The sequence below is a fragment of the Eurosta solidaginis genome, chromosome 1 (genome assembly GCF_040869045.1).
Source record: "Eurosta solidaginis isolate ZX-2024a chromosome 1, ASM4086904v1, whole genome shotgun sequence".
Classification (NCBI taxonomy): domain Eukaryota; kingdom Metazoa; phylum Arthropoda; class Insecta; order Diptera; family Tephritidae; genus Eurosta; species Eurosta solidaginis.
The window spans coordinates 205,586,189-205,612,272 of record NC_090319.1 but is presented as its reverse complement, the minus strand read 5'-3'; the positions used below and the strand labels follow the sequence as shown (position 1 = coordinate 205,612,272).

Sequence of the window (26,084 nt, the reverse complement as noted above, 5' to 3'; positions counted from 1 at the left end):
TTGGAGCAATGTGCTGAGTTTTATAGGCAGAGAGCTAAAAGAAATGTATAAGCTAGCAAAGACAGCGGAAAGCGAAGCATGTCGGGACGAGTACAAGGATCTACTGAGGATCTACAAGCGTGAAATTTCCAGGGCGAAGAGAATCTCATGGAAAAATTTCTGCACGGACATAGAGTACTCCAGCGAAACAACACGGTTGAAAAAAGTCCTATCGAGGGGAAACATAGTCCAGATACTAATGAAGAAAGAGAACGGGGAATGGTCACGTAATAGTAATAGTGAGGAATCCCTTGAGCTGCTTTGCGATACACATTTCCCATTGGGAGATGGTTTAGAAGAGTCAGCAGACAGCACTCACACTTCCATCACGGAGCGTGTAGCGCCGGGCGTGGTAACCGATACCAATATCGAATTGGCAGCGAAAACGTTTTCTAAGTTCAAATCGCCGGGCCTAGATGGTATATTCCCGGCCATGCTACAAGTTTCAAGCAAATCGGTCGAGGAATGGCTTAAAATAATATTCGAAGGGTGCATAAGACTGAATCATGTACCGCACTCTTGGAGAACTGCTCGTGTAGCTTTCCTACCAAAGGCGGGGAAGATCGGTCACGTGTATCTTACTATCTTACTAGAACCATTAGCTTGACATTATTTGTGCTCAAAACTTTGAGAGGCTTATTGATAGATGTGTACATAAAGTCCAACGTGAATGAAAAGCTGCTCTCCACAGCACAACATGCGTACACCAAAGGCAAGCCGGTATACACCGCATTACATAGGGTGGTAATAAGCATAGAGAAAGCCCTGAAATATGCTGTAGGGGTCTTTTTAGACATTACCGGGGCTTTCGACAATGTTTCCAAATGGGCGACTATGGATGGTCTTAATTACATTTAATTACATCCCGCCTTAATCAGAGGGATCGGCTGCATGTTAAATTGCAGGAAGATTACATCACAATGGGAATTGTACGAGACCCCGAAATCAGTGGACAGGGGCACGCCTCAGGACGCTTCGGGATATTCATACCAGGGCATCTAATCTCAGGTTGATGGCCAACGCGGAGAAGACGGATTTGATCTTGTTTACAAAGAGGTACAAGGTCCCAAATTTGATCAGAGCCAAGTAAGGAGGGGTGACCCTACAGGGGAATTCTTGCACAAAATATCTCGTAATCAACCCAGACAGTAAGCTGTCATGGAAGCTCAAAGTTAAGGAGAGGGTGAAGAAGGCTACAACGGCACTTTATGCATGTAAAAGAATGCTGGGGTGTACGTTGGGCTTATGGATTCTTTGAGGCTGAGCTCAGGCCAAGGGGGTCACTGCTGGCGGACAGTGAATAGCCTATTAATTAGGTTAGCTGCGAATATCAAATAAGCAGCACTCGACCAAGTGCGGCTGGTGAGGAGGGTTTGGCTTAAAAGGCCTAAAGCACCCTGAGAACCTCCAGTGGCAGGGCGAGTAGATGCCGCCCTGAATTAATCATCCACAGCCTAGTACGGGGTTTCTTCGAGGGAATTAAGTAGGCGTCAGCTGCGTTAAATCAGCAAACCCCCACCCCCCGTGGAGAAAAAAAGATGACCAAGCTAGGCAAGGCGATTGAGGACTTGATGCAGTTCTACATAGGGCGTAATAATATACACGCGGAAAGCAAGCGCTTGGCCTCCGTAATAAAAGTACTGTACATCGAGTCGGCTCTAGAGGTAAAGAATTTAGAACATAAATTGCGTGCAAGCGAATGTGCCAAGGATAGAAGTCCATCACCCCCTGGAAAGCGACCGAGGAATAATTCGTACTCGACCAAGGAGAACAACATGGTAAAACCCACTAATACACTAAAAGACGTCTTGCCAGGGCACGTGGGTGGTCACAAACGACGGCAAGAAACGCAAGAGAAGACGGAGCGGAAAGAGGAAACTGCAGCCCAAAAGACGGGAGAGTGGCAGTTAGCTAAAAAAAGAGCAAAAAAAAATCACTTAAGGCTAGGCCGGATGCAATCATCATTTCCAAGGCGGGGGATGCGACGTACGCCGACATATTGCGTCAAGTGAGAAGATGCGACGAATTAAAATCCCTGGGTGATGGCGTCAAAACGATTAGAAGAACGGCGAAAGGAGAGCTGTTACTAGAGCTGAAAAAATCGCAAGATGGGAAAACAAGCGCGTACCAAGCAGAAATTGAAGCGGTACTAAAGAACTCGGCTAAAGTTGTAACAAAGTCCCAAATGGTCACACTACAGTGCAGAGATCTCGATGAGATTACTACGCCCGAGGACATTTGCAACGCCCTCCACCAGCAATGCAACATCAAACTTCCAGATGTGACTGCCATAAAAAGCATACGCACAGGGTACAGTGGCACGAAGTCGGCACTTATAAGCCTTACAGCGGATGATTCCAAGGCGGTTCTTAGTACGCAAAGAATCCGGGTAAAATGGCTTTCCTGCCGAATTAGAGAGCTCAAGCAAGAGAAACGCTGTTATAGGTGCTGGGGCTATGGGCATATAGCTCAGAAATGTAAGGAGACTGCAGATAGGTCTAGCCTATGCAGGAAATGCGGCCAGGAAGGTCATAAGGCTGCAAGTTGCGAAAACGCACCGAAATGCGCGCTACATGGGGGACAACATTCAGCAGACAGTTTTAAATGCCCACAACGAGAGGACAGCAAAATGACTGTCTCATGAGTGTATTGCAGCTCAATTTAAACCATTGCGAGGCAGTCCAATAGCTATTATTCCAAACAGTCTATGAAGGAAGATATGACATAGTGGTACTCTCTGAACAATACAAAAATCGCCAGGAGCAAGGTTGGCACTCAGATTCAGCAGGGAAAGCCTTAATTTGGGCACCAGGGAAATTTCTCCCACAGGAAAATATGACGCCAACGGTAGCAGGATTCACGTGGGCAAAAATCAAGGTTATATACGTCTTCAGTTGCTATGCCCCTCCGAGCATGACCATCGCCGGGTTCGAAGACATGCTATACGGGATCACCATTGAAGCACGAGGTAAACACCCGCTTTTAGTAAGTGGAAATTTCAATGCATGGTCATCTGTGTGGAGAAGTAGACGAACCAACGAAAGAGGGAGAGTTCTTTTCGAAAGCCTTACTTTTTTGAACCTAGAACTCCTCAATGAACTAGGGATACATACCTTCGACACAAGTACCAAACGATCCATTATAGATCTCACCTTCGCTAGCAGCGAAATAGCAAGACGAGCAAAATGGTCCATAAGCAACGTCTACACACACAGCGACCATAAAGCTATTAGCGTAGAGCTGCTAGAGACTCCACGAACGGTAGCAGCAAGACATCGACAAAGTAGGAAATGGAAACAGCACCTTTATTTGACAGCACAAATATTTGAAATTATCTGGAAGGACGCAATAGTACGAGAAACGAATGCGGAAAACCCGTCACTCTCCGGATTTTGATGAGGTAGAAATTCTACAACAAGAAAAACATTATACGAAACGCTATATTTTGGAGATGCCTCACATCATCGGCACACCCAACGATAAAAGAATGAATTTTAAGTCAGACACAGACCAATGCGCTCACGCATACCGACAATTGGTAAAGCAAAATTGCAAAAATTAATGCTGAGAGTGTTATACAACAACATTTACCTGGTGGGAATTTAATACATACTTATGCTATGGGTGTCGCACACAGTTTAACTTTTTATGCTATATTGTTGTTAGTTAAGAATTTTGTTTATAATTACGGTTCTTTATTTGTTTACTTTTTATGTTTATTTTCGTTTTTGTCATATCAAATTTTAAATTAGTCGATCTGGTACATCCAACGATGTAAGTCAAATGTATACATGTACTTTTATGTTTTTTATTATAATACTTGTATTTTTGTATTTCTAGTCCTGAAGATGACTTCTAATTGAAGTCGAAATATCGATAAATAAAAAACGACAATATATAACATATACAAATAAACAGTTTTATTTGTTTGTTATTTAATATTGTATGGCATCGAGCTCGACAATTTACAAACATTTTTGAAAACCCGTTAGTTCAAATCACTAAGTTGCTATGTATGGCATGTGATGCTGCCATGCCCAGAAGCCGCGGAAAAGCACAGCGCACTCCGGTATATTGGTGGAATGACGAAATTGCAAAAGAGCGTAGAAAATGTCACAAAGCACGAAGAATAGCGCAGAGGGCACGCTCATCACCACGATATGCGGAGTTACACAGCACCTATGTCGCACAAAGAAAGGCACTTAAAAATGCAATAAAAATGAGCAAGAAGTTATGCTTTAGGGAACTGCTGGGTAATATCGACCTAGATCCTTGGGGATCAGCCTACATAACTGTGATGGCCAAAGTTAAAGGACCCATATCACAGCAACCTACGTGCCCGATACTGATGAATATTATTGTTGAAACACTTTTCCCGGCGCTAGATCGCTGGACTTATCCAAGCGAGGATCTAGAAAGTACGGAAATTCCGCAAATTACAGAGCAAGAGGTGCTGGACGCTACAAAAAGAGTTGCTGATAACAAATCACCAGGACCCGACGAAGTACCAAACATAGCCTTTAAAGCGGCGATCACAACTAGGGCTACATTATTTACTGATCTTTTTAATGCCTGTATGCAAGAAGGCGCCTTCCCTCGCCCGTAGAAATGACAAGGAGTTATCCTATTGTTGAAACGTGGTAAGCAGCCGGACCAACCGTCCTCATATAGGCCACTTTGAATGCTGGATTCCCTAGAGAAGATTTTCGAGCGTATAATTAGTGAGCGCCTACAGCTGACTCTAGAAAGACCAGGTGGCTTATCGAATAGTCAATATGGATTTGGCAAATCAAGATCCACCGTAGATGCTATACAAACAGTCGTCAATATTGCTAGAGAAGCTATCTTTCGAGGCCAAAATAAAAGGAAATTCTGTGCACTGATTATGTTGGACATCAAGAATGCTTTTAACACAGCGAACTGGATGCAGATAATGGCAGCGCTGCAAAGCTTCGGCACTCCAGCTTACTTACGCAGAATAATAGGTAGCTAACTTAAAGACAGAGTACTTCTTTTTGACACGGATCAAGGAGCAAAAGAGTACAAAATTACAGGAGGCGTCCCACAGGGATCTGTTCTCGGTCCAACGCTTTGGAATGTAATGTATGACGGGGTGCTAAAGATTGATCTACCAGAAAACACACAAATTGTGGGATATGCTCTTTTAACTTTAAAAGAGCACTTGAGAGCGGTGGGGGAGAAAATTACCAAAGTTAATGGATCACTTATGCGAATAATGCCGAATGGTCCGAGCGAAGCTACACGTCAGCTATTGTCCACAGTAACCAGCTCAATAATACTATACGCAGCACCAGTGTGGTATGGATCTAAACAGACCCATCAAAAATATATATTAGCAGCGTACCGACTTGCTTCTTTGAGAATAGCAAGTGCTTATCGGACGGTGTCCGACGACGCGATCCTGGTTCTAACCCCGAAAATCCCAGTGGATTTACTGGCAAGCGAAATGGCCGATCTGTATAACACTAATATGAGCGACCATCTGAAGACGACAAGAAAAGAGCAAGGACACAAACAATAGCTAAGTTGCAAGAACGGTGGGAGGCCTCGAGTAAAGGGCGTTGGACTTTCACACTAGTTTGGAACGTAGCTCAATGGAATGAGCGGAAGCACGGCGAACTGAACTACCATCTCACGCAGATAATGAGTGGACATGGCGGTTTCAAAGAGTATTTTTGGAAGCGTAGGATAGAGGAAGATCCTCATTGCCCAATGTGTACCACGGAGTTAGAAAACGCAGAACACATCATGTTCCACTGCCCCCGTTTCCACGAAGAAAGACTCACCTTGCATGGAGTCTTTGGGGAGGAACCTACCACGAGAAATTTTGTGTCATATATGTGCAACAGGAAAGAGTGCTGGACTGCAGTGAGCAAAATGGCATTTATAGTAATGACACGCCTGATGGATGCTGAGAGGGAGCACAGAGAAATGCGCATGCGAAGTAGTGGCGATTAAATGGACACTCAGAACAAATAGCGGGAACCTGGATGCAGGGACAACAGTAGGCTCTTAAAAAATGAGAAATATTGGACGCCACCCTGAAGTAATGCAAAAGTGGTGCCGGGGTGGGTGACGGTTCCAGAACGGGGCTGTATTTTAGTCTACGGACACACGGTTGCTGCGACGGCAGCAATTATGGTGCATTAGGCATTTTTCAGCCTCCCCGCACAAAAAAAAAAACAAAAAAAAAATCTTTCTTTCTCATTGCGTTTTTACAGCGATTGTAGCCCTATTCTATACTATGGAGTGGAAGGCCACACAAAAACAACCTACCTCAAAAAATTAGAGGGGGTATGCAGATTATCGATGCTTAGCATTACGGGAGCCCTGAGAAAAACCCCGACGGCTGCACTGAATACCATTCTGCACATTCCACCTGTAGGCCTGGTAGCAAAGAACATAGCGTTAACAACTGCAACCAGGCTCGGTGCCTCGGGCAGCTTGAGCGCCGACCATACGGCCAAAGTAGTATAGCGTCATCATGCCCAAGACTACTACCTGATTCCTTATCTGCGTTTCGAAGGAGATCCTAAGGCCACAAGAGAGGTGGACGGTAGGCTCAAGGGTGCTCAAATGTCGGATTAGGCGGTACATGTGTACACAGATGGTTCCAAAGTAGTGGAAGGAGTAGGGTCTGCTGTATTCTGTGCTGATCCGGAAATAAACAGACCCTAGAGGTTTCCGGATTACTGTAGCATTTTCCAAGCGGAAATATTAGCCGTAACGAAAGCAGTAGAAGCACTGGCAGAGAATAGCTTAAGCTGCAACCGTGTTAACTTTTATATTGACAGTCAAGCAGCAATTAAGGCAATAATCTCGCATAGCACAGCATTTAAATGCATGTTAAAGTGAAAGCAGTCTCAGGAGAGAATCGGGACAGGGAGAAGCATACATCAATATTGGGCCCCAGGGCATATGGGAATAGATGGGAATGAAAAAGCAGATGAACTAGTTAAAAAGGGCGCATCCCTTGAAGCTTGCTCGGTCGACGTCCCAATTAGACTGGGCGATATTAAGCAAAGCGGGATAGGCGTAGATGCAAGCGCGGAATTGTAAAGTGTGGAAGATTATGTATAGGTCTTACAACCTTAGACTAACAAAGTTGCTCCTACGGGTGACGGTTATTCTGACTGGACACTGTCTTTTGGCGTCACATGCCTTCAAATTAGGCTTGGTCAGTGATAGAAGATGTAGGAAGTGAGGGTTCGAGGAGGAAGCGATCGAGCACGTTCTGTACTCGTGCATTGCGCTTGCCAGGCTAAGACTCCAGCTAATGGGCTCTAGAAGCAGCAAGTGGCTTAAGTCTTAGGGAGCTTCTATTATTTGCCAAAAGGACGGAGTTATTTTATAACATAGGGCTTTTCAGTTTGGTTATTAAAATAAACTTCTGGTAACACTACGGACTCATTCAGTCTATGTGAAGTCCTCATGGACCGGCCAATTCAACCTAACCTAACCTAGGCAAGTAAGCCCGATTTTGATATTTTTATTCGTTTTTCACTGAGGTAAGAATGCAGAATGCGGCCCTGAAATATGCTTAATTGCGCAACCCACAAATAATTATTTTCCAATTTCTTAAATGGATTTCTTCCTACCGGCGCACGGTGGGGCATTTGATCAATGTAGGTGGCCAAAAGTGGATTATTTAAAATATTCAAATTTTTTGTAATATACTACCAGGCGTTCCTAGATGTCCGCTGAATAGTATACATACCCCAAAACCCATCTGCAACGTAAACGGAGCTAACCGAACACATCTAAAATTGTATAAAAATTGAGTGTAGGTCGATGTATTTTTGGACTAAAAAGCAATATACCCTAACCTGAATACTTGTTCACTTGTTTAGTCTTAATCAAATCTAGTTACATTTTCTTTTAGGACAAATAAATGTGTTTTCAATTCATATGTTAAATTTTTTATACCGCATGTTTTAACTGAGTTATTCTACTTGTAATACTATTACTTTTCTTCAATATTGTAAAAACTTTGCAAACAAAACCATATACCTTTTTTTCATAGCAGATCACGTCAGTAATTTTTTGGTAATACATAAGCTTGTGTTTGTTTTAAAATTTAATAACAAAGACGGCTGCGCATATACCCAATCTTTTAGTAGTGATCAATTATGTAAGGGACTGATACTCATATTGGCAAAAGGTTGCAACCATGTGAAAACATCCTCAGTGGCAACACCTAGGTGAAAAGTCTTAAAATGTAATACTATATCGATGTACCTAATTGGATTCAAATCCGTTAAGCTGTTTCCGAGATTGTAGTCTATATACAAATAAATATAAAAAAGAAGGTGAGGTGGCAACCCTTCTTAAAAATGTCAATAGAAATGCGGAGTAAAATACTTTTCGTTTGATACCCATATATATATATCTCATGTAATGCCAAAAAATTACCCCGGGTCCATCCGAAACCGGGGGTCCGATCCATAGTAATTCTGCGCGGAACACCGTGAATTTACTGTCAAATATTTCCTTTCATAACAATGTAATGGGGCAGCCACTTTTTGAACAGAAGTAACTGCTGTTTTAATTTTGGCAAGTTAGATTGGTCAAATACCCCACCGTGCGGCAGCAGATAAATAAATCACTAAAACAAAAATTTCTAATTTTGCAGAAAACAAATTTTCGTCGTGGGTTGAAGAAGCAGTAAGGTTTTCAGAACGAAAGGTGGTTGTTAGATGGTGGTTAGATATTTCATTCAGTTAAAAAACAATTTTCATTATATATTTTTGTTACTAGCTGAGCTAAATGAAAATGATAGCGGTTCAATACAACACTGAACTGAGAATTAGTTCCAAAATCACGTGCGCCTTTCGGTAATTTTATAGGGCTTGTCATAAATGGAGCCGATGGCCGGCGAAAAGATTAAATAAAAATAAAATTTTACATGCACTTGCCACCCACAAAATGTATGTTCAAGATATGCCATAGTCAAAACTGATTTGCTGTATATTTTAAGAAATAGAGATAAGGTAGATTATGGCTTAACTTCTGATATATGGATCGATTTTTTCATAAGAACGTCATGGATGTCCCTAACAGTTCCATATGTGAAGGATGGTAGCTCATCCGTCGCCTACAAGGATTATCAGTTTTTAAAGGAAAATATTGTAACCCATTTTGGGGAATTCCGCTTATTCCAAACCTTCTGCTAACGTTCGAATCGCTAAACTGTTGAATAAATAACTCCAATATTCAATAATGCAAAATGGTCTTTATTAGACTACTTTGAGAGTACTTCAAAATAAAACTTATACTTCACAACCAATAGCGTGCTTAAATCAAAACTGTTTACTGACTACTCAGCTTTCTCCGCTTTCATACTCTCTGATGCCTTGTCCGCTTATTTCTACAAATGCCTAGTCGTTTCTCCTTCTAGAATCCTCTACTTGGTCACCAGCTATATATGTACATATACATTTGTAGTTTATAGTCCCTCGTATAGCCATATGCTGAATGAGTTGTTTACGTACATATAAGTGGCTGCTTAGTATCGGATTAGGGATGCTAGTATCACTGAGTGATGTGAATATTCGTCACAATATGTACCGGTTATGATTTCAGTCAGAAATTTAAGTTCGAATTGTGTTGTTATTTCAAAGGTAATGAATAAAAGTCCTAGATTGGCCTGAATATTTGATATTTGACTTCCATTTCAAAAATTATAAGTTTTTAGTAAAAAATTATGCAGCAATGTTTGACTCATATTTTTCTAGCATTATTTATTGTCTTATTTTGGTTTGTTGATTATCCAACAGGGTGGATAAATGATTTTCCGTCATCCCTTGTCAAATTAGGTTTCGAGACAAACCGGTTTCCGCGTCAGTGTCATCAATTTCGATTTTCGCTCTCTATTTATTGTCTGAAGTCTAAGACTGATGAAGTTTCACTTGCGGAAACTTAACACACTTATTAATATCTGGCCGAAGAGGTGCTAGTTAATCATAACTGCCCGTATTTTCGGTAGGCCTATGTACAACTTGGCAATTAAAATATTCTCTATCATTTATCTTCATTGATTCATCTACAGATGAAGTTAGACACTGCTTATGCCGTTTTTTGTATAAATTATATTTTCATTTAAAATGAAAACGTTAAAATATACTACTCTTAAAATGGAAACATATAGATAAGGGGGATCACTTTTCCCAAATTTTCCATCTATCGGGGTCGGAGATGGGATTCCTGGATTGATTGCTTCTGTCTGACGGATGAGTTCAATGTATGACCACACCAATATCTTGATACAAATAAGTAAAGCAAACCAAACTCTACTTTTTGCTTGTTTACTTTGAGCGCTGTCAAAGCAAAGCACTGGGCAAAGCTTTCTATGTATTTTCGGGACAGTATACAATCGCGGCCGCCGCGGTGTGATGGTACCATGTACCGCCGACCACACCGAAAATCCTGGGTTCACGGCCCGGGCAAAACAACACCAAACTTTTAGAAAAAAGGTTTTCAATTAGAAGAAAATTTTTCTAACGGGGTCGCCCCTCGGCAGTGTTTAACAAGCCCTCCGAGTGTACTTCTGCAATAAAAAGCTGTCAGCAAAAACTCATCTGCTTTTCGGATGCCGTTCGGAGTTGGCATAAATCAAGTAGGTCCCGTCCCGAAAATTTGTAGGAAAAATTAAAAGGAGTCGGCCTAATATTTCTTCGGAGGCTATCGCGCCTTTCATTTCTTTATTTGATATTATCGCAAAACTAGTTCAATTTTAACTGTTAGCTTAGAACCGCTACGGCTGTCATCTTATGTCCCCAGAACACCACCTGCACAACAAGGCAAGAGTACTGCCAATTAAGGAGAGAAATGAAATGCTGAACGAACAGTTTTTGTTTTTTGTTGTATACCCAGAAACTTGGGCAACCCAACAGACATCTCATCTCTCCCAAGGACTTAAGAAGTCCTCCCCGCAAGCATTAAGAGGAAATACGGCACCTGAGAACACAGCCGTATGAGGTAGAAAAAAAAACAGTTCCTTAGTTATATCTTCCTTCTCTGTGGTATCTTACGAGTAATGTTTATTTTCACTTTTATCGTGTATATTATATTGTTCGCAAAAGCATTTGTTGCAATTACACTGTATTTGCAAGTTACCACGCTGGCGGCCCCCAACATGTTGGATTCCCACAAGCTGAAGTTTACACGTGCAGCTGGATCAGCATAATCATTCTTCCCAAAATCACATAGCCACCTACCGCTGTGTCAGCATAATCATTCTTCTCACAGTCCCATGGGCCACTTGCAGCTGTGTCAGCATAATTAATCTTCCCACGTTTGATGGGCCACCTGCAGCTGCGCTAGCATAATTATTGTAAGCAGCACAATTGCAACTCAACACCCGCTTCAAGGCCAAGTGCATTTCATCATATCGCGCAATGACAATATTGCGCAACGTTATCAAACCTATGGGAACCAAGTCATTACCTATGCACATTGCAGCGGAGTCAGCATATTTCTATTTCACAATGTTGTGAGAATTTTGCATTGCACATGCCAGCCAAGTAAGACACCTGCGAGAAGTCAAGGCCACATTCACACCCAGACGTCGCATATGTCTAGCTACAGAATGTAGCTGCAGGAAATGTTATAAAAGGAAGCAGTAGTCCACGCAGAGGGCAGTTGCGTCGGGGCTTTCATACTAGCCGCTATCATACTTAATTATAGAATACTGAATAAAGTGTTAAATCTTAAATCTAAAAAAGCTTCTTTTCTTATTTAGTATTCAGGGCGAGTTGGCCCTTTAATTTTCTTTGGTGTAAGAATCAAAGATTCATTAAGTGGCGCCCGAGCAGGATCGTGAAGCTAGTGTATAAAGTAAAAAGAGGCTGATAGCCCGAAAAATTATAAAAAAATAAACGGTGTGTTTCAAGAAGTTAGAAGAGGCTGATAGCCCAAGAAATTGCAAAGAGGGGAAAACCCTGCACAATAAAGTGAAAAGAGGCTGGTAGCCCAAGAAATTGCAAAAGAGGGAAAACCCCTGCAGTATAAAGTGAAAAGAGGCTGAAAGACAAAAAAATTATTTTGAAAAAACAGTGTGCTAATGCTAAACCTATACGTGATAGGGGCGTAAGTAGAATATCTAAAAATAAATCTTAATGTATGTTTATTTAATGGTGTGTTCAGTTTATACTTATATTTTAGAATTCATGAGCTTAACACCGGCTTATAATAATTGAATTTCAATTATTATGTTTTCTAAGAGAAACTGAAAAGAAAGAAACATTTACTGGCATATTGCGATGGACTCATTTCGAAAACCGCCAACGTAATCATCATCAGGCAATTTTGTAATATTATCAAGGCTTTCACCGGGATTCGAACCGTGAATCACATGGTGAAACTGCAGTAGCCTTTAACCACTAGGCCATCCTGCTGGTATTTGTTTTCATGCTTAATTCAGTTTTTCTCATTTCTACACTAACAACACAATTGAGACATTTTGTCTCTATATTGATTTGTGTGCCATGTAGATTTGTTTTTGTAAAGTTATTCTTCGTTGCGAATGAGAAGTTTTGTAAACTCGTGCTCAGTTGTACATATTTATGTATGCTTGTTTAATGGTGTGTTCAGTTTATACTAATATTTAAGAATTGCGGCATATTCCGCATGCCTCGAAATTCAAAACACTAATTTCCGAAACTACACTATTCACATCGCACGCCACAACAATCGCGTTGTTGCGCCAATGAACGCGATACTAGATCACATGCATGGTTTATGTACCACCAGGGCACCACCAATACCTCCAAGGACAACGTGGCGTCTCCAGGAGCGAAAATTCCCTTTCGAAAAGCGAAATTCAAATCAACAGGAATCTCCAAAGCTAGGCCAACCAGCTTCTTCGCAACCACCTGTTGAAAAGATGTACGTGGACCAGTCCATTCAGAGTAGGTGCGTAAAGTACATGAACCGGCCAAACCCCTTCAAACGTGATGCTAGTTCGGAAAACAAAAAGCAACAGCGACTTTATCATGTGACCACAGACGATGCGGAGAAAGAAGCTGAACCGGTCCAAGAAGAGATTTTTTTACCGAAAGGCCATCTAGCGTACTATATAGAATAAAAACTTTCCGACGGCTGCACGCTGGACTTTCTGGTCAATACGGGTGCGAATAAGAATTTTATTAGCCCAACTATGACCAAACAGGGTTGTCCTGTGCGGAAATCATTTAGCGTTCGATCAGCGGGGGATGCGCAGATATAACCGAAAAAATAACTTAGAAATTTTTTAGAGACTTAGGCATTAATTCCGAGATAACCTTCTTTATCCTTTTCGGTCTTAAAACATTCGATGAGATTATTGGCGACAATACCTTTAAGGATATCGGAGCAGTGATAAATAGGAAGAACAATGTTTTAAAAATTAAGAAATATAAAATACCCCTTAAGGCACAAATATCCAGTGAAGTAAATTATACAATGTCTAGGGACCTTCCTTTAGAAGCGAGAAGAAGGATAAGCGAAATAATTGAAAAATATGGCGAATTATTTCAACCGATTAATGGAAACGAATTGGTAGGCACTAGGCTATCCCTGCGAGATTCTACAAATAGACATCTTCGAGATTAAAAAACAAAAATACCTTAGCGCAATAGATACATTTTCAAAATTCGCTAAGCTATTTCCGATAAGGAACAAGTCTTCAATACACATTCGAAAAAAGTTTTCTGATCTCCTCCACTACTTCTCAGTACTAAAAATATTGGTCAACGAAAGAGGTTTTCTAACTCCTCTTGTCTTAAACTATGTCCGCTCACTAGGTATAGAAGTCTACCAAACCCCCACACATCGAAGTGAAAGCATCGGTCAGGTTGAGCGCTTTCACTCAACCTTGATTGAAATATACCGCTGCATTTCCCTTGAATTTAATAGATTAATTCCGAAGGAACGTGTCTCGATAACAGTGGACCGGTACAACAATACCGCTCATTCTGTTATTAAGCGAAAGCCAGCAGACGTATTCCTTAACAGGACTTCTAGAGTAAATTACCAGGGATTGGTGGACTTCAGAGAAAAAACGTATGAAGATGTTAAAGCATTATTAGAAGGAGAGCAAGAGGTCAGGGACGCTAGGTTGAAAATAAACGTTCTACCCATCGCACCTTCAGTTCAGAAGACAAATTATTTATTGCAAATAAACAGATAAAGGCTAAACAAAAACCGTAGTACAAAGAAGAAACTGTTGTTGAAAACAGAAACGTAACTATTGTTACTGAAAGTGGAAAAAATTCCACAAGACCGACGTAAAAACGTCCGAGATAACATTGGTCACAAGGCAAATCTCATGCTTAGATCCATTAGTCCTAGTGCAAATTATTTTGTAGCCGATCCAGTCAGAGGTTGGTTCAATTCCAAATAACTCGTTGGTTCGAATGATGACGATCGGTATGGTTCAACTCCACCATAAAATCTTTGCTTTAATTGACGTGAAGCTACTCGTGCCCAGAGTAGGCCATTTGCAATCATCAACGCTTATGGTTAAAAAGGATCACCACGATCCTTTCGTCAGCTGAGAAATCGCCTATATTGCGATGCAAAATAATTTTTTTTAACACAATACACGCACTGCTCAAAATAAAAACCAAAAAAAAAATAATAATAACAAAAAACAACCTTACAGTCATTGGGCTGGTAAATAAACCCGCATAAAGTGGCGACCACCGTGGTGTGCTGATAGCGTGCTCCGCCTACCACACCGTATGCCCTGGGTTCAAACCCCGGGCAAAGCAACATCAAAATTTTAGAAATAAGATTTTTCAATTAGAAGAAAATTTGTCTAAGAGGAGTCGCCCTCGGCAGTATTTGGCAAGCTCCGGGTGTATTTCTGCCATGAAAAGCTATCATTGAAAACTCATCTGCCTTGCAGATGCCATTCGGAGTCGGCATAAAACATGTAGGACCCGTCCGGCCAATTTTTAGGGAAAATCAAGAGGAGCACGACGCAAATTGGAAGAGAAGCTCGGCCTTAGATCTCTTCGGAGGTTATCGCGCCTTACATTTATTTATTTTTTTATAAAGCGGCAATACATAAAACGCATAAAGCGTTCATTAAAATAAAAGAATAAATATAAAAAAGGGGGAATGGCATCCTCACTAAAGAAAAAAGAAAAAAAAAACAAAAAGAAAAGAGAAACAACTAACCTAGCACTAGAAAACTAACATAATAATAATTAACACCAAACAAAGAGCGAAGTCATTTCGTTACACTGCTTCACCGCTCCCAAAAAAAAAAAAAACAAAAAAACCCTTAAAAATACCTTAGAAATAAAATCAAAATCTAGTTGTTCTTTCCAACTACTAATACCAACTTTCGTTGCCAATTCTTCCACCCGCGCAACTCAACTAATATAAAAATCCTAGAATAATGATAGTTATAATTTTACATAGCTTTAATCGATTCACTGTATGAATGAATGAATGTGTAAAATCCCAGATTAGAAAAGTAATATTAGAATTCAAATATACGTATGGGGTAAAAGTATGGGAAATTATTTCAATGAAATTAGATAAATGTCTTTATTTAATTAATAGCATCTGTCTCTGCGCAACTGTACACTCGTACGATATATTCGAGATAGACTCACCACTAGCTACCATACGAGATGGATACGCATGGATCAGTGATGGGCACTTCAAACTTATTCATACCATTGACCTGCAGCGATATGACTTGGTAACAACCAGACTAGAGCAAACACTAGAAACGCTTAATGAAACAACATCATCGACAGAGGTACTATCGTTCCAATTAAACATAATCCGCACACACCTGAGCGAACTAAGAGGACATAAAACCGAAAGAGCAAGACAATCAATTAACTATATTGGGTCTACCTGGAAGTGCATCGCTGGCTCACCTGATGCCACCGACTGGAAAAAATACTGAACAGCAATACAAGGTAAACAATGCCATTTTCAAAAAGACTAATGAATTTTGCAGAAGCTAAATGGAAAAATGACCATCACGAACAAAGTCCGTGATCGAAGGCACCTGGAAAAATTAGAGCAAGAAATCCAGGACGGAATAACCATTTTAAAGGAGGACGTTAGAGAGCTAATCCGCAGCTTCCAGATGGCTAAAGCTGGCATTATTAACAGCAACCTTTTGAGCAAAGAAGAAGTCAACCAACTTGTTAGTGAAATCGACGTCCTCCCATACAGCAACGCTATCGAAGACATTGAGTATGGCAAGCCATCGATCTACACCAATAGCACGCTCCTTCTGTATGTGCTGTCCTTGCCTAAGGTCACTGATGTAAGATTTAATCACTTAATCACAAGGGCAAACATCCAAGGATGCCACCGTATAGATTTGCGATACAGGTCAATCCTGACCAACAAATTCGAGACTTATGGGATAAGAGAAAATTGTTTGCAATTATCTTCTGCTATGGTCTGCGACCAGAAATCTCTTGGCTTATTACCGGAAACTGGTTGTCTGGCACGCCTTCTCAAAGGCGGACTCACAAGTTGTACCTACTCTACATACAACGAATCCACGGTAGAAGTTATCAAAGAGGACACGATATTCCTTGATAACTTTATGGGCACAGTAGAATCGGGTAAAAGTTTAATTTATCTAAACGGTTCTTATATTCTTCAGATGGACAACGATACCATTGTCATTAACAACGAAATATACTCAAGCACTTGTAGTTCTGGAGCACAGGTTCTTCCACCAGTTTTGACCAGCATTACAAACCACAGCATGGCAATAAACCTCAACCTGGTACACGGAATAACAATGGAAAACATCAAACTTCTGAAATACCTAAGAGACAAGACCAATTGGTTCGCACTTTCTGAAGGATAAGGGTTATTGTTACCTATGCTATTCATTTGGTGCATTTGGAGGTAGATCACAGCAAGGATAATCTTACCTGAAATAAACATTGCAAATCGGCTAAGTCGAATCGGCGAAAATCCTTCTTCGCCAACTGATCCGCGGGACGCAGATTTTTAAAGGGGGAGGAGTTAACATGTTGGATCCCCACAAGCTGAAGTTTACACGTGCAGCTGTGTCAGCATAATCATTCTTCCCACAATCCCATAGCCATCTGCCGCTGTGTCAGCATAATCATTCTTCACACAGTCCCATGGGCCACCTGCAGCTGTGTCAGCATAATTATTCTTCCCACGTTTGATGGGCCACCTGCAGCTGCGCTAGCATAATTATTGTAAGCAGCCTAATTGCAACCAAACACCCGTTTCAAGGCCAAGTGCATTTCATCATATCGCGCAATAACAATATTGCGCAACGTTATCAAACCTATGGGAACCAAGTCAGTACATATGCACATTGCAGCGGAGTTAGCATATTTCTATTTCACAATGTTGTGAGAATTTTGCATTGCACATGCCAAGTAAGACACCTGCTGGAAGTCAAGGCCACACTCATACCCAGACATCGCAAATGTCTAGCTGCAGAATGTAGCTTTACGAAATGTTATAAAAGGAAGCAGCAGTCCACGCAGAGGGCAGTTGCGTTGGGGCCTTCATACTAACCGCTATCACACTTAATTATAGAATAGTGAATAAAGTGTTAAATCTTAAATCTAAAAAAGCTTCTTTTCTTATTTAGTATCCAGGGCAAGTTGGCCCTTTAATTCTTTTTAGTGTAAGGATCACAGATCCTTTAAGTTGCATGCTTTAAGCAACCATTTTGCAAAAAGAAGAAATGTGGCTGAAAACGAAAATATATATCATTTCTGCTTAAGTTCGTTAAATCCAATAAAATCGTTTTATTATTTTAATATGGAGCCTTTACAAAATAAGGTGATTAATTATTTTATATTATATTTGAAATAAAATAACAAAACTGTGTTTTTATACCAATGAACGATCAAGAATAACTCACTGGTGCCATATAGCGATACTGAGTCTTAAAAGACATATTCTGTGGAATTAGAAAACGAGAAACGAAAACTTCCTAAAAGACTTCGCGGTAAAAAACGAAAGCTGTATGAAGTTAAACCAAATCCCTGCGTAGGTAAAAAGCGTGGAAACAAGTGTTGTGAAAAGCTTAGTGAGCAAAATCGGTTGGTGCTAATGAACAATTTTGGGGCTTAGGCAACAAGATACGACAAAGAGATTGGCTTGAGCCGGAAATGCGTTCAAAGGAGAACATCAGATAGCCTTAAAAAATAGTGGAGGTATGCATATTTCATTAACTATAACGAAAAGCATTTTAAAGTTTGTCAGCAGTTTTTACTGAAAACACTTAATATTTCCCAAAACACGTTAATAAAAAAAATAAATAAATGTAAGGCGCGATAACCTCCGAAGAGATCTAAGGCCGAGCTTCTCTTCCAATTTGCGTCGTGCTCCTATTGATTTTCCCTACAAATCGGCCGGACGGGACCTACATATTTTATGCCGACTCCGAACGGCATCTGCAAGGCAGATGAGTTTTCACTGAGAGCTTTTCCTGGCAGAAATACACCCGGAGCGCTTGCCAAACACTGCCGAGGGGCGACACCGCTTAGAAAAATTTTCTTCTAATTGAAAAACCTTATTTCTAAAATTTTGATGTTGCTTTGCCCGGGGTGTGAACCCAGGGCATACGGTGTGGTAGGGGGAGCACGCTACCATCACACCACGGTGGCCGCCAAACACGTTAATATGTGTTAGAAAAAAACATAACTCTTCAAATACATCTTGCCTCACCAAAAAAAGACCTCCTCCCCATAATAAGTCTGACGAAATAAATGTGACTCTTTTGAAATCATTCATTGAACACCTACCAGAAGTCCTTCCCACTATTGTTGAAACAAAAGTACTAAGTTATATCTTCCCCAGTACTTTCGAAACGTGCCAACTTTTTATAGGTGTTACACGCAGCACTTTATGCTACTGGCAAGCTAAGATATCCATAAGAGTTTTTCGTACCATTTTCAAAAATGAATACCATATAGGCTTCCATTTGCCAAAAAAGGACGAATGCATTATTTGTGAAAAGTATAAGAATTCGGACAGAGAAGCACAAAACCTTTTACAACAAACTGAGGAACATAAAATGCACATACGGGACAGAGGTAAATCAAAAGAAATTTTCTTAGAGGACCAAAGAAAAAGAAAAGAGAATGGGACGTATATCTGCGCCAGCTTCGACCTTCAGAAAGTATTGAATACACCACAAGGAAAAAGCGTAAGCCTTTTCTATTCAAGAAAATATTCTTTTTATAATGAAAGCATTTACGAAAACGGCACAAGAAACGGTTATTGCTTTTATGGGGTGAATCGGATGGAAAACGTGGATGTAACGAAATTTCCAGTGCAATTTTCCTATAATTAAATATCATGGATGAAAGGAAGACTCATTCTGATATAAGTCTACATTATGATAGTTGTGTTGGTCAGAACAGGAACAGAGCAAGCAATGGTAATATATTTCTTAGTAAAGGCTGCTAACATAAAACACATTAAATTAACTTACATGTTGCCTGGGCATACCATGATGCCCGTGGACTCCATACATAGCACAATTGAGTCTTTTATTCGCGATAGAAATATTTGGGCTCCAAATGAATGGTATACAATTATTTTGAACGCAAGAACTCTACCAGAAAATTATACATGCATTTCAATTCATAATTCGGATTTTAAAGTTTGGAAAACCTTTTCTCAAGCTTTGCTTCCAGCTTCAGTTAAAATATCATTTACGGTTTGCATTGCGCTATCTTCGAAAAAAATTCTCCATTGGTTAAACTACACATTGGTTATTTTCAAGATAGCGTAAAAAAAGGTATACGATCTCAGTACAATTGTGTGGTCAAGACGAAATTCTCTCATACTTAGTAAGAGTCCTGTTACCTTGTATGATCACTTCTTACTCATTTCATCTTCAAAATATAATGACCTAAAAGCTCTTTGCGAAAACCGAAACAATTTCACTATGAATACGCCTTACGTACGGCGCGTGGCCGTAGTACAACGTTTGGTCTGGGTGCATTAAGGACAAAGAAATGGACCGTGAATTAATAACTTAATTTAATTGATAAGAGCAATTCTACATAGTGCAATTATTTCGTCGCGGTCTATAGTAGAGTAATTGGATACTCACATGCGATAGCTAACCTACAACTAAGTGCACGCTCGAATGTGACCTAGACAGCTTGGACTCATAAAATAGACATGCACCTAGTATTTTGGAGCAATCCCTCAAACTTTATCAGATATTTCGTTTGGATGATAGCACTGCAACTAGCGCAAATGTGCCTGAGCGGCTCGAATGACCGGAATTTGTGTTAAAAAATACCTACAACAACAACAAACATCACGATGGAGGAATTGCTTCGTGTATTCACAGAACTTGCACAATATTGCATACGCACCAACACATGCATTGCGGATGAGCGTGTCCAACAATTTTGTGAATTATTCGCTAAACACAGCGAACAACTAAACGACGCGCAGTTTCTAAAAACGCTACGTCAACTTGCGCACTTGCCAACAGAGGCAACATCGCGTGCTGCTAATTCTGTGGAAATATGTAATAGCTTGGATATTGAATGTTGTCGACGTATTGAACGTTGGTCTACAGATGAATTGTTATTGGCATATGATGCCTGGTATGCGCTTGGGTTGGCGCGTATCTCCGATTACGTATGAGAAGCGCTTTGTAAGGTGGAACGTAAAATTAAGACGTCTAAAATCAGAACAGGTGGGGCAATCAATACTCTTTGGTGTTGAACTGGAATGTTATCATGATGGTGTTTTGGAATTGGTATTACATCGTTTTAATCGTGAAAAGGGCGTATTCAATTGTCATGGTAGCAGCTGTGTGGTAGAGGAGCTAGGTTCTAAAATTCTCGTACAACTTGAAACAAAAATTTATGAAGGTATGAGTTATCCACGCGCATTTGTTTGCTGTTTGCATTATTTGGTGTTGTGCGGTCATTACAAAGAAGGAATGATATCCTCCGTGTTGGACGAACGTTTTATCGAACACGCTTATGATAAGAAAAGAAATTACATTAGGACGTGAAATTTTCAATTTGGATGCGTTTGTAAAAATACATTTGCAGTCATAGGTTACACAGGCAGTGTGCTGCCTGATAAAATGCGTTGTAAGAAGGGCAAGTTATTGACACAGTATATACCGGAACGTAATCCAAAATATGAATTGAATTCTACCGATCTTTTCAGGTTATTTCATTTTTGATCTGCTACAGAGTTCTCCCAATAACGCACGTCTCATGCAATTTCAAAGCAGATCCACCAACAACTACGCTAGAAAGATTTAAGGGACTTACAACCGGCAGTTTGCCAACGTTTGTGGATATGGGCTCAAATTTTTTTTTTTTTCCGCCCGAAATTAACGAAGACAATATTATCGATCAACTCGTGACGCATAATATACCAATTGTCTTTTTGGGAGACAGTACATGGACTGATTTGTATCCACACCGATTTTAAGTTCCTATGCCTATCCTAGTTTTGACATTTGCGATTTGGATACTGTGGACAATAAAATTAAAAAATACTTGCCTAAAGAACTGGGAAAAGACGATTGGCAGGTGCTAGTTTCCCATTTCTTAGGTGTTGATCATTGGGGACATAAACACGGACCGCTACACGAAGAGATGGTCCGCAAACTAATTGAGATGAATGAAGTTACTAAGTCTGTTGGTACTAAAATGGACAGAGACCTAACATTGCTTGCCATGGGGGATCATGGTATGACCTCATCTGGTGATAATGGTGGTGAAAGTGAGAATGAAACAAACGTGCAACTGTTTGCATACACCAAAGCAAACACATTCATAGGTATCGAAATTGGCTCAGATAATACGACAGTGCAACAGATCGATTTCGTACCAACATTAGCAACTATACTTGGCGTTCCAATAGAAAACATATTCTAATTTGGGTCTAGATAATTTCCATATTATACCAGATGTACATGTTCCCTATATGTGCAAATACGAGACACTTTTACTGCTCGCTTGGCAGAATACCCAACAAATCTATAGATACTTTTTCGGTTATGCATGGGAAAACAAACGTACATTCAGTGACGATGATTTTGAGAATATGCATAATGAATATATTTTTTTTACTCACCGTGTTAAAACTGTATGTAATGAAGCGGGATTGAAGTTATTTATTGTCGATTTAAATGCTAATATGAGGCTTATACTCAAGACATGTCGTGAAATTTGGGTAAACTTTGATGTCGAAAAAAAGTCGCATGGACTCTTGTTTACATCATTGCTTTTATTGCTTTCGTTTTTGTTAATCAACAATTTACAACCATTGGAGTACGCTGAAAATCTAACACTGACTGACTTCATGTGGCCTACAGGTATATATTATTCAATATTAAGTGATTTCGTATTTTATCTTTCCTTTGATTTCAGGTTTCAGGCAGATAGCAATCGAGTTTTAACCTGGTGGATTAAACATATTACACCTCAATTTAAAAAACGCAACGACTCAATGACAATTGGCACTGATGATGACTGCCAGGAATCGGAATGAGCTATTGGTGAGCGATATCTATAATTAGCGTGTGCTTATTCCTAGCCACAAAAGTAAATCGATTTATGAAGCCTTTATCATTGGCCATTTATAGGGAAATACATGTTTTAAAAAAAAAAAGGGTTTTCTGACCATTTGTATTTTTTGAACATGGGGTTGGGTTTTAATTAAAAATTATGACATCACAAATACAGAAGTCATTCCTACTGCCCCTTCGCCAAATAATTTCAAATGAAAAGAATCTGTAGATAAAAGACAGTGACCACCCGGCCCACGCTGGCTCGATAGATACTTTGATTTCAATTTCTCCTCTTCGTATTTCAAGCACCAAATAGGTGTGCAACGTAGTTTACGTTACTTTCTTTAAATGCGTTTTAGAAAAAAAAATGTTGTCTCTATTCGGAACATTTCCAACATGATTTTCTGTAAAACAGTAATTTAAAATAAACTTGCTGTGCTAAACGTAAGCTTTGAAGGCAAGTGTTACTAAATAATATAGCTGTGCAGATAATTGGTGAATATTTACAACCGGGACGAGAAAACTATTGCTCAATATTTTCTCAACTTGGAAAATTTCGAACTATTTCCATATACTTTTGTTCATAAGAGAGAATTACTCGTAGATTTAGTTCATTTGTAGTATTCTGCTGCTGCTACTTTAAGAGGCTTAGTACAGCATTATTTATCATAAGGAGTACCATGAATTAATTACTTTTGCAATTGCACTGATGAAACGGCGAATTAATTTGACACTAAGAAGCACTTGGAGCGTATATACATTTTTATACCGCCATATTTGAAGGATTCGGCGATAGGCAAAGCTGTCTTAATTATTCTAAATTGATGATAAACTGAAGAGAGCTTCCATTCCTCTTAAAAGGTTTTTATTTGATTTATAAAAATGGTATTATTTTGACAAATTCGTGTTGGCCTCGTGTTTGGCCGAATGCATATGTTCTGTGGCAGATGGAGGATCTGCGTTAGGGTTCTGGTGTCCTCGCTCGGGGTGAGCGAGTGAATTTTGGGTTTGAATTTTTTGAAAATTTTTAAAATTTAATGGGCCGAATGCCTTGGTTTTCGCTGGAAGATGCGGATCTGCATTAGGGTGGTTGGTTGGCCTCGGGTTGATATTTTGAAAATTTAAAACGGGTTCCCGAGAGGGAGCGTCGGGTTGATTTCCTTTTTTTTCTGAAATGAGGGATGTGGAGGAACGGAAGGATTGTTTGGAGGAGCTCTTGGTCCTCTCACAGGTTATATCCGTGGGAAGAAGGATCAGTTTGACGCAAGATCGTCTGACTTGACACTTCTCGGTTATGAGGTCGACTACACGTACTCGGTTATCTTCGCCGGGGTGTACGTTGACGACTCTACTTAACCTCCATTCTTTGGGAGATAAGTTGTCCTCTTTTAGGGGAGCGAGATCTCCCACTTGTATGTTTTCTTTTTGATGCTTACACTTCACACGCTTTTGAAGTTCGGATAGATATTCGGTTTTCCATCGCCGGCAGAAGCTTTGATGGGGGTCTTGAGCTTCTGCCATCTGTTTATCATGGAGGCAGGGCTTTCGTTCACATCCGGTACTGGCGGCGCCAGAAGATGGCTGCCCTTTAGGAAATGTCCTGGGGTTAGTGGTTCCAGATCCGTTGGGTCATTTGACCCTGGACTAAGAGGGCGCGAATTGAGGCACGCCTCAATCCTGCACAAAAGTGTTTGGAACTCCTCCATAATATACTTATGGGGAGACACGATCTTTTTGAAGTGGCTTTTGAAGCTCTTCACTCCCGCTTCCCTCAGGCCGCCCATGTGTGGAGAGGCGGCGGGGATAAAATGCCAAGTTAATGCTTGATGGCTGTACTTGGAGACTGTTTTGTCTGGGCTTTCTGCCAAAGAGGCTTTAAATTCTGATCGTAAAAATCTTGACGCTCCGACAAAGTTTGTACCATTGTCGGAGTAGATGTTTTTTGGACATCCTCTTCTCGCGATAAAACTCGAAAAGGCTGCGAGAACGCATGGGGTACTAAGGTCACTAGTGGCCTCTAAGTGGATGGCCTTAGTGGAGAAACAGACAAAAAGGCATACGTAGCCTTTGGACAGTCGACATCCCCTACCGCGGTAGCTTTTGATGTCAAAAGGCCCCGCAAAGTCTACCCCGGTATTGGTGAACGCGCGGGTAAGTACGTTCGCTGCGAAGGGTACCCATAAGTTGGGACTGCGCCTGCTTTCGGTGAAAAATGCAGGTTTTGCAATTGTGGATGATGGCTCTGATCATGATCATGACATTCAGAATCCAATATTGGGTTCGGATAAGACGGAGCATGAGCTGGTTCTCGCCCCCCTATTCTGTTAATATCATCTTTGTCTATGTATGGGTTGAGTGGTAATATTTCACTCTTGCGATCAATAGGTTCCCTATTTTTCAGTTTTAAATATTCTGTACCGTAGAATTGTTTCTGGCAGACTCGTACTAATGCTTGAGTCGTCGCCTTAATCTCATCGGCTGAGATTATGCAAGACTTTTCGTGGAACATTGCTTTAGTTTTAGGGTGGGTTCTTTTATAGAATCTCCTAACATAGGACAGGACTTTCAAAGCCCTGGGCAAATTTGAAAATCGGTCGATCTACCCTTGTCGTGGCATATGATTGTGCCCTCTTTTCCTCAATGGACGTGTTGTAACCGGCGTCTTGTGCTGGCGAGTGAGAATTGTCTTCTTGCAGCCTGCCACCACAACGAACTGCTAACCAAATCGGACGCAAGTAGTTCTCTGCTTCCTAGATCCGCTGGATTAGATTCCGAGTCCACGTGAAGCCAGTCCTTGCTACCGACCATGTCGATGATCTTAGTGATTCGATGTGCGACGAAGGTTGACCAGGAACAGGGCGGCTTTCGTATCCATGGGAGTACGATGGTTTAATCTGTCCAAATGTGAACCTCTGCTGTTCCCAATTGAATGTTTCGGAATAGTGATTCCATGATTTCTGTGAGCAAGACGGCGCCGCAGAGTTCTAAACGTGGTAGGGAGATGGTTTTCACTGGGGCTACTCTGGTTTTTGCTATAAGTAAATGGATGAAAACCTGATTGTCTCTTTTTACGTGCATGTATACCGCTGCAGCATATGCTTTCTCGGAAGCATCACAGAAGCCGTGCATTTCTATGTCGTCTTCCGGTGAAAAATTTACCCACCGCGGTATCCTTATGTTATCGATTTCGCCATAGTGTTGGGTGAAGCTCTTCCCACGTTCTAATGTAGTTGGTGAGACAGGCTCGTTCCATCCGGTGCCTGCATTAATATTTTTGCCACTATGACCATTGGCGCGAGCCACCCTAATGGGTCGAAAAGCTTGGTGATGGCTGATAATATTTCTAGCTTAGTTAAATTTTCTTGATCCTCCAGTGGTCCTGCTTTAAAATAAAAGAGATCGGAGTGGGCATTCCATCTTATGCCCAATGTCTTAACGGTGCTGGTGTCTTCGAACGCCAAAAAGTCTTCGCTTAGCCGATCAGCTTTCGGGATGTCTTTTA

At 40.6% G+C, this 26,084-nt stretch overlaps 1 protein-coding gene and 1 pseudogene across 1 annotated transcript in view; one reads left to right on the top strand and one right to left on the bottom strand.

Annotated features, from left to right (window-relative positions):
- Window positions 1-26,084, bottom strand: part of LOC137239534 (acetylcholine receptor subunit alpha-like) — a 1,517,845-nt gene that overhangs the window by 1,327,575 nt on the left and 164,186 nt on the right. The gene's annotated exons all lie outside the window — the stretch shown is intronic.
- Window positions 239-21,947, top strand: LOC137238771 (uncharacterized; annotated as a pseudogene).